The 13,488-nt window shown below is 42.5% G+C and overlaps 1 protein-coding gene across 2 annotated transcripts in view; it reads right to left on the minus strand.

The window, feature by feature from the left end:
* The window catches only part of LOC139746408 (protein turtle-like), a 431,305-nt gene that overhangs the window by 14,491 nt on the left and 403,326 nt on the right, over positions 1-13,488 (minus strand). The window lies entirely within an intron of this gene.

The following is a 13,488-nucleotide window of genomic DNA, read 5'->3' on the forward strand; positions in this document are numbered from 1 at the left end:
GTAATGTATTACATAAAGTTCACGCCTGAATAATGAATCAGATTTTGCCCAGGGATGTCTCTCTGCTGAAGGACTATGTTATACATGTAGAATCTGTGGCATATCTATTTTCGTATGATGTCTCCTCTTTCCTCGCAGCAGATGTACTGTGTTACTGTGGTTCCCACCAAGCACGGTACAAAGTATTTGCATTGATGTCGTTATCAGAGGTTGGTATAATGTTACAAGTAGGTGTTAAAATCAAACATATATTTCTTATAGCATTGAGGTATTTAGGAAGTAGCTTTACGAAGCTGCAATAAGCCTGCTAGTTGGTGGAGGGAAAATGTCATTGCTAAGGTTCTTTTCATGTACTGTCCCCTGACAGGCCCTCATCGAGAACCCTGTGAGTGTCATCGTCTTTGCAGTCTTTGTGGTAGGGTTGTGCACATCCCAGACGTAGGCTGGTAGAGTTCACGTTGATTCAGGGGAGCATCTACCAACCAGGTCGTCTACCATCTAACATCTCTCTGCCTCTACCTCAAATATCTGGGTCAAGAGCCTTGATATTTTTTTCTGCACCTGTTTAACCCAGTAGCGTCCTTAGATGAATCTCCTCGTTTGCCATAGTCATAAGTCTGCCAGATTTATTCCTGTCACATTTCTTTATACGTTGAAGGCTTCAGTCACAGAGGGGAAATATAAATATATGTGTATAAAAAGGTTCACATCGAGTCGTATGACGGGAGAAAATTTGTCTCTCCGCTCATTAGTCGTCGAGTCATTTTTGAGAAGGTCTTTCCTTCATTAGATTAATAGGTATACCGCCCCAGGGACCCGTCCTCAAATTTGTCAAGGTTCTGCTTCCTCGTATTCTAGTTTTTACATCAAACTCGACATCATTTTTTTTTGGAAAGAGATTCAGACACCATTTGATACGAGGTTCGTTTTTTTTTTTTTTCTATTTCGTTATGTATTTCTTTCAGATTAGTTTTGCATATTTTGCCTGACTCATATGTTGTCCATTATGCTTTTTCATTTTCGTATTTTCAGTGAAGGGTGGCTAGCTGTGTCACCTTCCGTCAGTACTGGTCCAATGATGGTGACAGTTCGGGATTGCTGTCATGTTCTTCTGAACAGCACTACCGTGTCATCTTCTGATTGGCGCTGTTGTATCATCTCCGTCTTCTCAGCACAGCTGTGTCATATTCCTCTTCACCGACACTGCTCTCACTTTCGTCCACTCGGCACTGCTATGTCATCTTTGTGTGGTGGAGATCCCAGGGGATCGAGAGAGTAAATAACTCACTGGTGTTCTCATTCATTTACATTTACATTACTATTTACATACCTTGGATATATAGACAGATAGTGCTACGGTTATCCTATACAGGATAGTGTAAGGCTGAGCTTAGAGTGTAAACCTGACATTATGAACCTAAAGTTAGGCTCTCGGGCGTTTGATAAAAGAGGTTAGATTAGATCACGTTAGGTCTATTTAGATTATGCTAGCATAGGTTAGGTTAGGTTAGGTTAGGTTAGGTTAGGTTTGGTTAGCTTGTGCTTAGGAAGGTAGTTTATGCTAAGTTAGATTAGATTAAGTTAGCTAATGATAGGGTACGTTAGGTTAAGTTAGATTATGCGACAGTAGGCTGGGCCAAGTGTAAACGTAGGTATAGTTGGGTCAGGCTAGGTTAAAGTAACGAGGGTTATAAATGACTTGAGTTGACTCAACTTTATGAATGGGGTAATTTAGTGCTATCTTCCAAAAATGGAATAATCATCCAATATCGGTCTACTGCTAAAAATCCCGCCCAACTCTATTCCAAGAAAACCCTTAAATCATGGCTGTTTGAATTTCTTTCTCACAACTTTTGGGAATTTCGATTTGGGTTGGGGGTTTTAATCTTAAGAAGAGAGAGAATAAGGCATTTGTGACGACGGAGACATGGAAACTTAGAGAGAGAGAGAGAGAGAGAGAGAGAGAGAGAGAGAGAGAGAGAGAGAGAGAGAGAGAGAGAGAGAGAGAGAGAGAGAGAGAGAGAGAGATAGACAAAGAAAATGAAGGATTCTTTGGACCGAAAGTACGGGAGACTTAAGGAAACGTAATGAAAAAACATAAGTAGAATGGGAAACACAGATGGTCCAAAAGGGAAGAAGACAAGGAATCAACAACAGAAAATCTAATTAAGCTCACTGGAAGGTAAAGTAGAGACATAGGCTTCTTAACCTCTGTCTCAATCCGTTTAAGCATAACAGGACGACCCCTAAACGTGACGATGCGACACTTGATCATAATGGAACGGCTTTTAAGCGCAATGGGTAACGACGGTACGACCCTTGAGCACAACGGCACGATCCTTTAGCGCGACGGTACGCCCTGGCCTCTGATTCGACAGGTGAAAGAATTGCATGTCTTTAAATTTTCAGTACCGTTACCTTAGAAGATTTTGTTTAGGTTTAGATCGTCTGCGCATTGACAGAAAACGTGAGGAGGACACTCCAAGAATGGGAAGAAGGGCTAACTTAGATAACTTATCTCAATCCAAGACAAAGTTTAGAGTTGAGATTGACAAAGACAGAGAGAAGTGATAAAGGGATGTCCATACATGCAAAGATATTAAGGGTAACTACAGCTATACGTATATATATCGCTACGATCAATTGAGTGAACATAACCAGTGAGCACACACTAGAGAACAAACTCTTTCAGCAAGAAATCGTGATAGCGAATACATTAACTTCTTCAGCCATAAGGGTATCAGCTCCCTCAGCCATACTGACATCAGCTCCTCGTCAGCTGCTTTAACTCTATTGAAGTCAGCTCCTCGTCAGCTACTTCAGCCATACTGACATCCTGATTAAAGGTTAACCCTTATGGACGAGGAAGCTGAACTTGAGATAAAAAACGAGAAACACATCGACGGATTCATTGCAATTAGCAGAGCAAATTACACCTGCGGGAATGACTTTAATCGAGCATCCCTTAATTAAAGGGTCTTAAAAGGAACACCCAAAAAGAGCGTAATTATAACATCACACGAAGAGTCATATGTTAATGAGGAATAATCATATTTTCACTTCAGGGAATAATGATTAGAAAAAAAAAAAGTTTATGAAGTCATCCTGGCGGCTTCGGGTTAATTTTCATAAACTTTCAGTTGGATTAATTACTTTTAAAGTTCTTGTGGTCTGCCTCAGGGAGGGTTAGTTCATAGCGGCCCAGACGTCTGGCGAGCCTCTCTCGATATTGTTCAGTAAAAATTCCTGGGTCAAGAAAGTTGTTGCTATGATTTCATGCACGTAACTCTTGGTAACCAAGATGTTTTCAACACGATCCTCAGCAAGGAAGAAAGAATAATTATCTATCACTTCTTTGAATTCTACCGGTATCTCATTTTTCATCAAAGTTTTCTTGCTTTGAATTCTACAGGTATCCCATTTTTCATCAAAGTTTTCTTGCTTTGAATTCTACCGGTACCCATTTTCATCAAAGTTTTCTTGCTTTGAGTTCTACCGGTACCCATTTTCATCAAAGTTTTCTTGCTTTGAATTCTACCGGTACCCATTTTTCATCAAAGTTTTCTTGCTTTGAACTCTACCGGTACCCATTTTCATCAAAGTTTTCTTGCTTTGAATTCTACCGGTATCCCATTTTTCATCAAAGTTTTCTTGCTTTGAATTCTACCGGTATCCCATTTTCCATCAAAGTTTTCTTGCTTTATGATGTTTACATTACTTTTTTCAAACCCTACATTTACTAATCTGGTCAGCTGTTCCCGGGGGCTCTCAAGTCATCCAACCGTCTGCTGATCCCAAGTAAAGACCGAAGCTTCAAGGCAAAAATGGAACCAATCAATGGCTGTTCTTTTGACATTCTAAAGGTCATTTCAACGGAAACGCAGGTTTTCATTGGATCTGCATCATTCCCTCTCGTACAACGAAAGGATACTTTTCCATTTAACCTGCACCATTCATTTATCGTTCAACAAGAGGTCATTTTCTTATGGGACCTGTATCATTCACCTCTCGTACAACGAAAGGACACTTTTCCATTTAATCTGTACCATTCTTTTATCGTTCAATGAGAGGTCACTTTCTCATGGAACCTGCATCATTTACCTCTGGTACAACGAGAGGACACTTTTCCATGGGACCAGCAACATTCATCCCTCGTCCAATGAAAGGTCACTAAGATATAGGTCAGTATCCCACTGGATCTGCAACAGTCACGTCTCGCACAACGAGAAGACAGGCTTTAGAACACTCTTCTTCTTCTTCTTCTTCTTCTTCTTCTTCTTCTTTTTCTTCTTCTCCTTATCCTTCTTCTTCTTCTTCTTCTTCTTCTTCTTCTTCTTCTTCTTCTCCTTCTTCTTCTTCTTCTTCTTCTTCTTCTTCTTCTTCTTCTTCTTCTTATCCTTCTTCTTCTACTTCTTATCCTTCTTCTTCTTCTTCTTCTTCTTCTTCTTCTTCTTCTTCTTCTTCTTCTTCTTCTTCTTATCCTTCTTCTTCTACTTCTTATCCTTCTTCTTCTACTTCTTCTTCTTCTTAGCCTTCTTCTTCTTCTTCTTCTTCTTCTTCTTCTTCTTCTTCTTCTTCTTCTTCTTCTTCTTCTTCTTCTTCTTCTTCTTCAATTCATACCTCACCTCCTTCATTCTGTAATTGTCTCTTTTCTTATTTTTCTATTTTTTTTTTTTTGTGCGTTCCTTTAACTCCACCACATCTAAACGACATGATTTCACGGTCCAGAGTTACTAATTCTGACCGGCACTTCGGCCATGTGAAGGTTCTACTTACCAATTTATGACACAAAAAAATCAGACGAACTTTTCTCGATCACGGAATTCTGAAATCAATTTAGTAATAATCCACTCTCAGCCACCGTACTGAAGAGCGATCCATTAAAAGCTAGCAAGAAACGCTAACTTTTTATAAACATGTGATTAGTATTCATATTCACAAAAAGTAAATTAATCATCCGACTGGTAAAGACTCCTATTATTCTTTCCTGAGATATGAAAGGGCATTCAATGCCAACATGTCTTATCCAATCCTATGTGGTAACTGGTGTTATATACCTTATGTTTATTACGTCATTATGGCGTACATTGGTAGAAATTTACACCAAGAGAGAAAGAGAATGAGGCATACGATTCCATATTTACAAAGACATCTAAATTCAAATGTATAACGTGTAATGTAGATAGCTATCGTCGATTCATATATCTCAAAAACCATATTTAATTCTTGTTGTAGCGGCGATAATAACTAATATAGAAAGTTAGGCCAAGTTTTCGTTGATTCTCTGATAAATTCTTGATAGCTCCTATTTTTACACAACTGAAACCCTTGATTTTTGTTTTCAACCTTATCTTTAGTGTCCTGGCCACTATCGAACTCATTTACCGTCATAACGTAAGGAAAGTGAGCACTAGTTCATCTCAAGTAAGACATATTCATGATCTATCTAATGTGAATATAGTACGTAATACGCATAGGTTTAAATCACAAAGTCCACAAAGTATAATTCTAACACGTCAGCAGCTTCAACCATACTGGCATCAGTCCTTCCATCGTCAGCAGCTTCAACCATATTGGTACCAGCCCTTCCTTCGTCAGCAGCTTCAACCATACTGGTACCAGCCCTTCCTTCGTCGGAACTTCAGCCATACTGGTATCAGCCCTTCCATCGTCAGCAGCTTCAACCATACTGGTATCAGCCCTTCCATCGTCAGCAGCTTCAACCATCCTGGTATCAGTCCTTCCATCGTCAGCAGCTTCAACTATCCTGGTATCAGTCCTTCCATCGTCAGCAGCTTCAACCATCCTGGTATCAGTCCTTCCATCGTCAGCAACTTCAACTATCCTGGTATCAGTCCTTCCATCGTCAGCAGCTTCAACCATCCTGGTACCAGCCCTTCCTTCGTCAGCAGCTTCAACCATACTGGTACCAGCCCTTCCTTCGTCAGCAGCTTCAACCATACTGGTACCAGCCCTTCCTTCGTCAGCAGCTTCAACCAGACTCATTTCAGCTTCTCGTCTGAGAGCAACTCCACCCTTGGCACCCAGGTGCTTGTTGTCGTGCGACAGTCTCACTGCAGGTGTCAAGAGGCTTCGATTTATGGTGGCATTTCAGATATATGACACTGACGTTGACAGTGAAGAAGCATTTCACCTCTCCTGAGAACATCGTCTCTCGAGGTGCGAGAGAAAGAAAGTGGATTTATTTCAAGCGCAGCTCCTGTGTCTTCTGGGGGGAGGAGCTTGTCGAGGTTAAAGGTCAGGCAGGTTATCATTAAGCACATAAGCTCAATGGTACGGTACATGAGCACGACGGTACGACCCTTCAGCACAATGGTACGGTACATGAGCACGACGGTACGACCCTTCAGCACAATGGTACGGTACATGAGCACGACGGTACGACCCTTCAGCACAATGGTCCGGTACATGAGCACGACGGTACGACCCTTCAGCACAATGGCATGGTACATGAGCACGACGGTACGACCCTTCAGCACAATGGTACGGTACATGAGCACGACGGTACGACCCTTCAGCACAGTGGCATGGTACATGACCATGACGGTATGACCCTTGAGCACAATAGTACGATACATGGGAACACAACGGAACGGTAAATGGAAACGACGAGACTACCATTGAGCACGACGATAAGGCCTTTGAGTCCAACGGTACGGTCCCTTAAACACTAAGGGACGACCCTAAAGCACGAAGATGCGATCCTTGAACACTACCCCTGAACATGACGTTACTACCCTTGAACACGACGTTACTACCCCTGAACACGACGTTACTAACCTTGAACACGACGCTACTTCCCTTGAACACGTTACCACCCTTGAACACGACGCTACTACCTTTGAACACGACGTTACTACCTTTAAACACGACGTTACTACCCTTGAACACGACGTTACTACCCTTGAACACGACGTTACTACTCCTGAGCACGACGTTACTACCCTTGAGCACGGAAGTACTACCTAGGGGCACGAAGGTGACGATCCTTGAGCACGACTGTACAAACCCATGAGCACTGACAGCACGAAGGCTTTGAGCACGACTCTCTTCAACTCTTCGGTGTGATGGCCCGTGCGCCATCCTGCTCATGGAGGTTGATAATATGAACATTATATAACACAGAAACTGGGAAAACTCACGCGAATGCAAGAAGCAGGAGAGCCTATTCCTATATCATACACAATTGCCCCTTTACATCTGAGCAATTTCACCTCCTGAATATTGCCAGGGGAGCAATTACTGAGCAAGCCGAAAATGTAAGACTTGAAATTACACGGGGGAGCCGCGAGTGCGACTGCATTGCATCGCTCTGCTATGAGGGACACGCACGAGAAGTGAACGATAGGAATAGATACGGGAGACCTGTTCTGGACGCATCATTATAACTTTTGAGACACCAAACTTAGAGCTGCCTAGGAGCCAAGGTCTCCCCGGTGGTGTGTGTGTGTGTGTGTGTGTGTGTGTGTGTGTGTGTTAACCTTTTGAGCCCAGCGACATTGCGATTCTTGAACTCGACGACGGATACGATGGTAAGATCCTTGAGCGCGTCGGTACGACCTTTGTGCATGATGGTATTACCTCCTAAAGCACGACAGTACGACTCTTCGGTGTGTGATGTCTTGGTCTTTGACCTGACGACGTTTAAGGTTCAAGCTAAATACCAGGCCATCGTTCGTCATGGGTCTAACTTCATGACTTTAGACCGATAGGTGTCTCACTCTAATGGGACTACGTCATAACTTCAGACCAATAGCCATGTTCCTTTGATGGGTCTTCGTCATAAGTACAGACCAATACCCATGTCCCTCTTGATGGGTCTTCGTCATAAGTACAGACCAATAGCCATGTCCCTCTGATGGGTCTTCGTCATAAGTACAGACCAATAGCCATGTCCCTTCGATGGGTCTTCGTCATAAGTACAGACCAATAGCCATGTCCCTCTGATGGGTCTTCGTCATAAGTACAGACCAATAGCCATGTCCCTTTGATGGGTGTACGTCACACCTGCAGACCAATAACCACATCTTATTAATGGATTTACGTCACATCTGCACACCAATAACCACGTTTGGCTAAGGAAAATCTGAAATCTGAAAAACATAACCAAGCAAAATGATAATCCTTTTGGACACACTTCATACCTGAAGCATGGCTGCCAAAGACTTTCACAAAAAGATTTTAAATACTGTATATATACATCAAGTTCACAGACGTCTGGCAGACACACAGTTTAGTTAAGGAGATAAGATTTCCTTTATCAGCAAGATGAAATAAAAAAAATAATCCTTAAGAAAATATAAGATTATCTATTTCTATACTCAACCACAGTTTACTAAGCTTGACTTGTATAAAGGTTTGTCCCAATCCTACCCAGTCGATCGACCAGTTCGTCCTGACTGGTAGAAGAATGAGTGGACCAGATGGAAGTGCGCGAGATCTGTTGACATGCTCATCTCTCGAGGAATGAAAGAAGAGAAAGTAATGGCGAGTGTCCCCGCGCACCACAGGCGATTGCCTACCATCATGGTTTACCCCATGATGCCTGCAGGAGGTCAGGAGATATGAACGACGTCGTCAGCGGGAAGGCTATACCGACTAAGATGTTTTCAGAGTCTACTTTACGATGACAATGCCCTCATGTATTCCTGTTATATATAACTATTCCAGGAACCCTTTCTTGCAAAGGGTCCTGGAGTTATATATATATATATATATATATATATATATATATATATATATATATATATATATATATATATATATATATATATATATATATATATATATATATATATATATATATATAACGTTAAGAAAAGAATAGATTTTATATACATACACACACACACACACACACACACACACATATATATCCATTTTTTTTTAACGTTGAAGCCTCCAGTCGGAGGCAAAAGTCAACCTCAAGCCCGGGTCTTAATTGAAATGTAGAGAGGATCATAAAAGGGAAAATGAGTCGACAAAGGAAAGTATTTACGAATTTTGGAGGATGTGAAAACCCCGTCTTTTAAAATGTGCCAGGTCATAGTTATTGAGAAATACATGAGAAGGCAGAGAGTTCTAAAGCTTTGAGGTGCAGAGAAAGAAACAGTTATGAAAACGGCCCACCCTTGAGCTGCCAACGGCCGCACAATAATCATATGACGCAGCATCTTGCCGAGTATTATGTGGTCTAGCTAGTGGTGGGGCGCATAAGCAGCCAGATCTCGGGAGTAAAAACCAAAGTAATACCTACAGAAGAGGGAATGTGAACCAGGATTGTGGCGTAAGATAAGAGAGTCAAGTTTTGAAGTTAGCCTGAGAGTTCATAAGTTGGGCCACTTTCGACTCCATTTTGTCATGTAAGGAAGCAAAGCTAGAGCTACCCCTATATGTGAAAGCAGTATTCCATACAAGGACGAATCAATCATATGTATGAACGGAGCAACTGTTCAGAAGAGAAGTTTCAACATCTAAACAGGAGATCCAGTTTCTTGGAGGCAGATCTAGCAAGTTCCGTAATGTGGGGTTTTCAAGAAAGGGTGGATGTTACAATAATACCGAAAATATTCATTGTGACCAGGTGAAATTACAGAACCGTCAAAGAAGAGACGAGAGTTGCGACAAGTTTTCGATAGACAGAAAGGTAGAAACTGGGTCATGGAGGCATTAAATGTAACTAGATTTCGTCTAGCCCACTGAGATATTCTGTCCAAGTTTAAGTTTATTGAGGAAGCTGTGTTTACACTAGAGGCAGATCGAGTGACAGAAGAAGGAGCAGAACCGAAGGATGTGGATGAAGGCAGCGCTGAGTCATAAGCGTATGAATGCATTTGAAAATTTATGGAGGAAAGGATACCTTTAATCTTAAGGAGAAAAAGTGTAGGGGACAGGAGGGAACCTTGAAGGACATCGCTCTTGATGGGGAAAGGTGTGTGTGTGTGTGTGTGTGTGTGTGTGTGTGTGTTGGGGGGGTGATCAACCATAGAGACAAATCGGCTTGAGAGGAAGCTAGATATGAAGGAGCAGATTGAAGGAGGGAAGCCAAAAAAGGGGAGTTTAGAGATGAGATGATCTCAAAAGTTTAGCTTTGTATTTGTCAAGGGTAACTAACATAACTCCCCAAATCTTTTCATGGATGATGACCAGACATTAGTAAGAAAGGAAAAAAATATCGCTAGTGGATCTCGGCTTACAGAAGCCACACTGATGATCAGCAAGAAGGCTGAGGGTTTCGTGGTTTTTAAGGATGTGGGAGTTGAGGAGGGATTCAAAGCAATAGGACGAAAATGAAGGGTCAAAATGGTCACCTCTCGTAGAAATGGGATGTACCAAAGCATGCTTCCAAGTAGTAGGAAAAATTTTGGTTTTGAGACAGAAACGCAGCAGACAAGCATGCATACGTGCAAGTTCAGAGGCACACTCTTGATATATATATATATATATATATATATATATATATATATATATATATATATATATATATATATATATATATATATATATATATATATATGAGGGTGAAATCGCACTTCTGTGGGAGTTTATATAAGTCTATTTATGTAATTTTTTCTATATATGTGGCACGGTATGTTTCGCGGAGACAATCCATCTCATCAAGTGCCAATACTTAATAAAGTTACTCAGATTTCAACATCACACAAGAAGTGCCACCCGGCGTCTACCAGCATAGACAACACACTGGCCTGACCGACAGCAACCGTAAATAGAGTGATTGAACTGGGTTACGTGGCGGTTGTTGACCTGTTTGCTTGAACCACTTTCTTTTATATATATATTTCCGTTTTTTGTTAGTTCTTTCATAATGGTCTGGTCAATGATAGGGTGGGCTTTAAAGCTGTCTGGGGACATATCAAAGTTCTTAGTATTAGCAATTAAGACAGATTCATTGACGTTGCGTGTGGCATAATCAGCAGAAGGGGTATAGAGTAACTGGATTGTTAAGGTGTACTGGGTGATTGTTTTCATAACAGTGTTTAGCGATCACATTTTTGTGGTCATCTCTACGTAATGCGTAACGGTGCCAATAACACCTCTCCCTTACAGTTTTCCCTGTCTGGCCAATGTATATATATATATATATATATATATATATATATATATATATATATATATATATATATATATAACACTATACACTTAGACCTATCTTGATTTGTTTATAAGTATTTTGGCTGATGTTGGGATCAGAAGGGCCCGTCAGCTGAGTATGATTCAAGGTACGTCAGCTTGGTGTGATCCAGGGCACGTCAGCTGGGTGTGATCCAGGGCACGTCAACTGGGTGTGATCCAGGGCACGTCAACTGGGTGTGATCCAGGGCACGTCAGCTGAGTGTGGTCCAGGGCACGTCAGCTGGGTGTGATCCAGGACACGTCAGCTGAGTGTGATCCAGGGCACGTCAGCTGGGTGTGATCCAGGACACGTCAGCTGGGTGTGATCCAGGGCACGTCAGCTGGGTGTGATCCAGGGCACGTCAGCTGGGTGTGATCCAGGGCACGTCAGCTGAGTGTGATCCAGGGCACGTCAGCTGGGTGTGATCCAGGACACGTCAGCTGGGTGTGATCCAGGGCACGTCAACTGGGTGTGATCCAGGGCACGTCAACTGGGTGTGATCCAGGGCACGTCAGCTGAGTGTGGTCCAGGGCACGTCAGCTGAGTGTGATCCAGAGCACGTCAGCTGATAGTAATCCAGGGCACGTTAGCTGGGTGTGATCCAGGGCACGTTAGCTGAGTGTGATCCAGGGCACGTTAGCTGAGTGTGATCCAGGGCACTTCACCTGAGTATGATGCAAGGCACGTCACCTGGGTGTGATCCAGGGCACGTCAGATGAGAGTGATCCAGGGCACGTCAGCTGAGTGTGATCCAGGGCACGTCAGCTGAGTGTGATCCAGAGCACGTCAGCTGAGTGTGATCCAGGGCACTTCACCTGAGTATGATGCAAGGCACGTCACCTGGGTGTGATCCAGGGCACGTCAGATGAGAGTGATCCAGGGCACGTCAGCTGAGTGTGATCCAGAGCACGTCAGCTGAGTGTGATCCAGGGCACGTCAGATGAGAGTGATCCAGGACACGTCAGCCTGGGTGTGATCCAGGGCACGTCAGCTGAGTGTGATCCAGGGCACGTCAGCTGGGCGTGGGTTCTCTGATCCCATGGGGTAGAAGCGACGGTAGGCTTCCGTAATAGCCCTGATGAGATCATCCCAATTACCTTCTACGTCAGTCTACCACGTCAACGGCTCCGGGGCTCGTGGTTCGTCTGAAGGATATTCTCGTGTGAGGGTCTGGTGTAGAGCTGGAGGATTCTTACCCTCAAGTTAACATAGGTTTTTATGGTCGTATTCAACGGCCCTTTTCTGCAGCATCACATCCCCGAGGCTGAATTTCCCAGATTATCTGTCATCACATCAAAGATGCGATCTCTGCTGGCAGAAGGGACCGAACTTCTCTGTACAGCACCATCTATCTGTCGATCAGCAAAACCATCATCAACCTAATCACTGAGTCGCCTTCTCGTAAGGTTGCGTGTCCCGCATGGAGTGAGTTGCTTTGATATGCTGAGGCTTCTGCAACTGTTCAAGAAAATAGGTAAAAGTGAAAGAACGTGAATATACACACCGCGTTCTCATTTTCTCCCTCGAGCGCTTTTTCTTTTTTTTTCTTTTAAACTCAAGAGGTACCCAGGACATTCAAGTGGCCTTCAAGGGACACTCTGCACGTAAAATGTTGGAAAACCCTGGATTAGCTACGTGTAATGGAAAACAGGTTTCATTTAATGCATGCTTAAAAATATGGAAGTCCCCGGCACCTTGAAGAAAATGGAAAGCCGTAGCTTTAGAGTGAAATGGATTATTTAACGTATACTATTACATTATTGTCTCCTTTCTCCTCAGGGGTATCAGCGCAAATGTTTTGCCGACTATATTTTCTCAGGTTAATACGGCGGTGTATCTAGTGCTTGTGCTGCAGTGCCTCTCGTAAGCGGGGTATGGCAGACGCTCGAGGCGAGACCAACAACGGATTTAATATAAGACCTGGGGATTAAAAGCTCCCCACCCAGATTTTTTAATAAGCTCCCCAGATTTTCTGGCCAAAGGCATAATTTACCGGCAGCAAGAAACTATTTACCGTTCTCTGTTTTTTTTTTTTTTACATTTTTTGAATAATTTCAAAATATTCTTTTATTTTGCTGCCATTTCAAGACGAAAAAATAAAACTAGATCGCATATATATATATATATATATATATATATATATATATATATATATATATATATATATATATATATATATATATATTATCCCTAAGGATAGGGAAGAAAGAACACTTCCCACGTATTCCGTACGTGTCGTAAAAGGCGACTACAAGGGGAGGGAGCGGATGGCTGGAAATCCTCCCCTCTCGTTTCTTAATTTTCCAAAGCAGGAACGTTCGCCAAGACGTGGT

This window comes from Panulirus ornatus, chromosome 65 (genome assembly GCF_036320965.1).
Source record: "Panulirus ornatus isolate Po-2019 chromosome 65, ASM3632096v1, whole genome shotgun sequence".
Classification (NCBI taxonomy): Eukaryota; Metazoa; Arthropoda; class Malacostraca; order Decapoda; family Palinuridae; genus Panulirus; species Panulirus ornatus.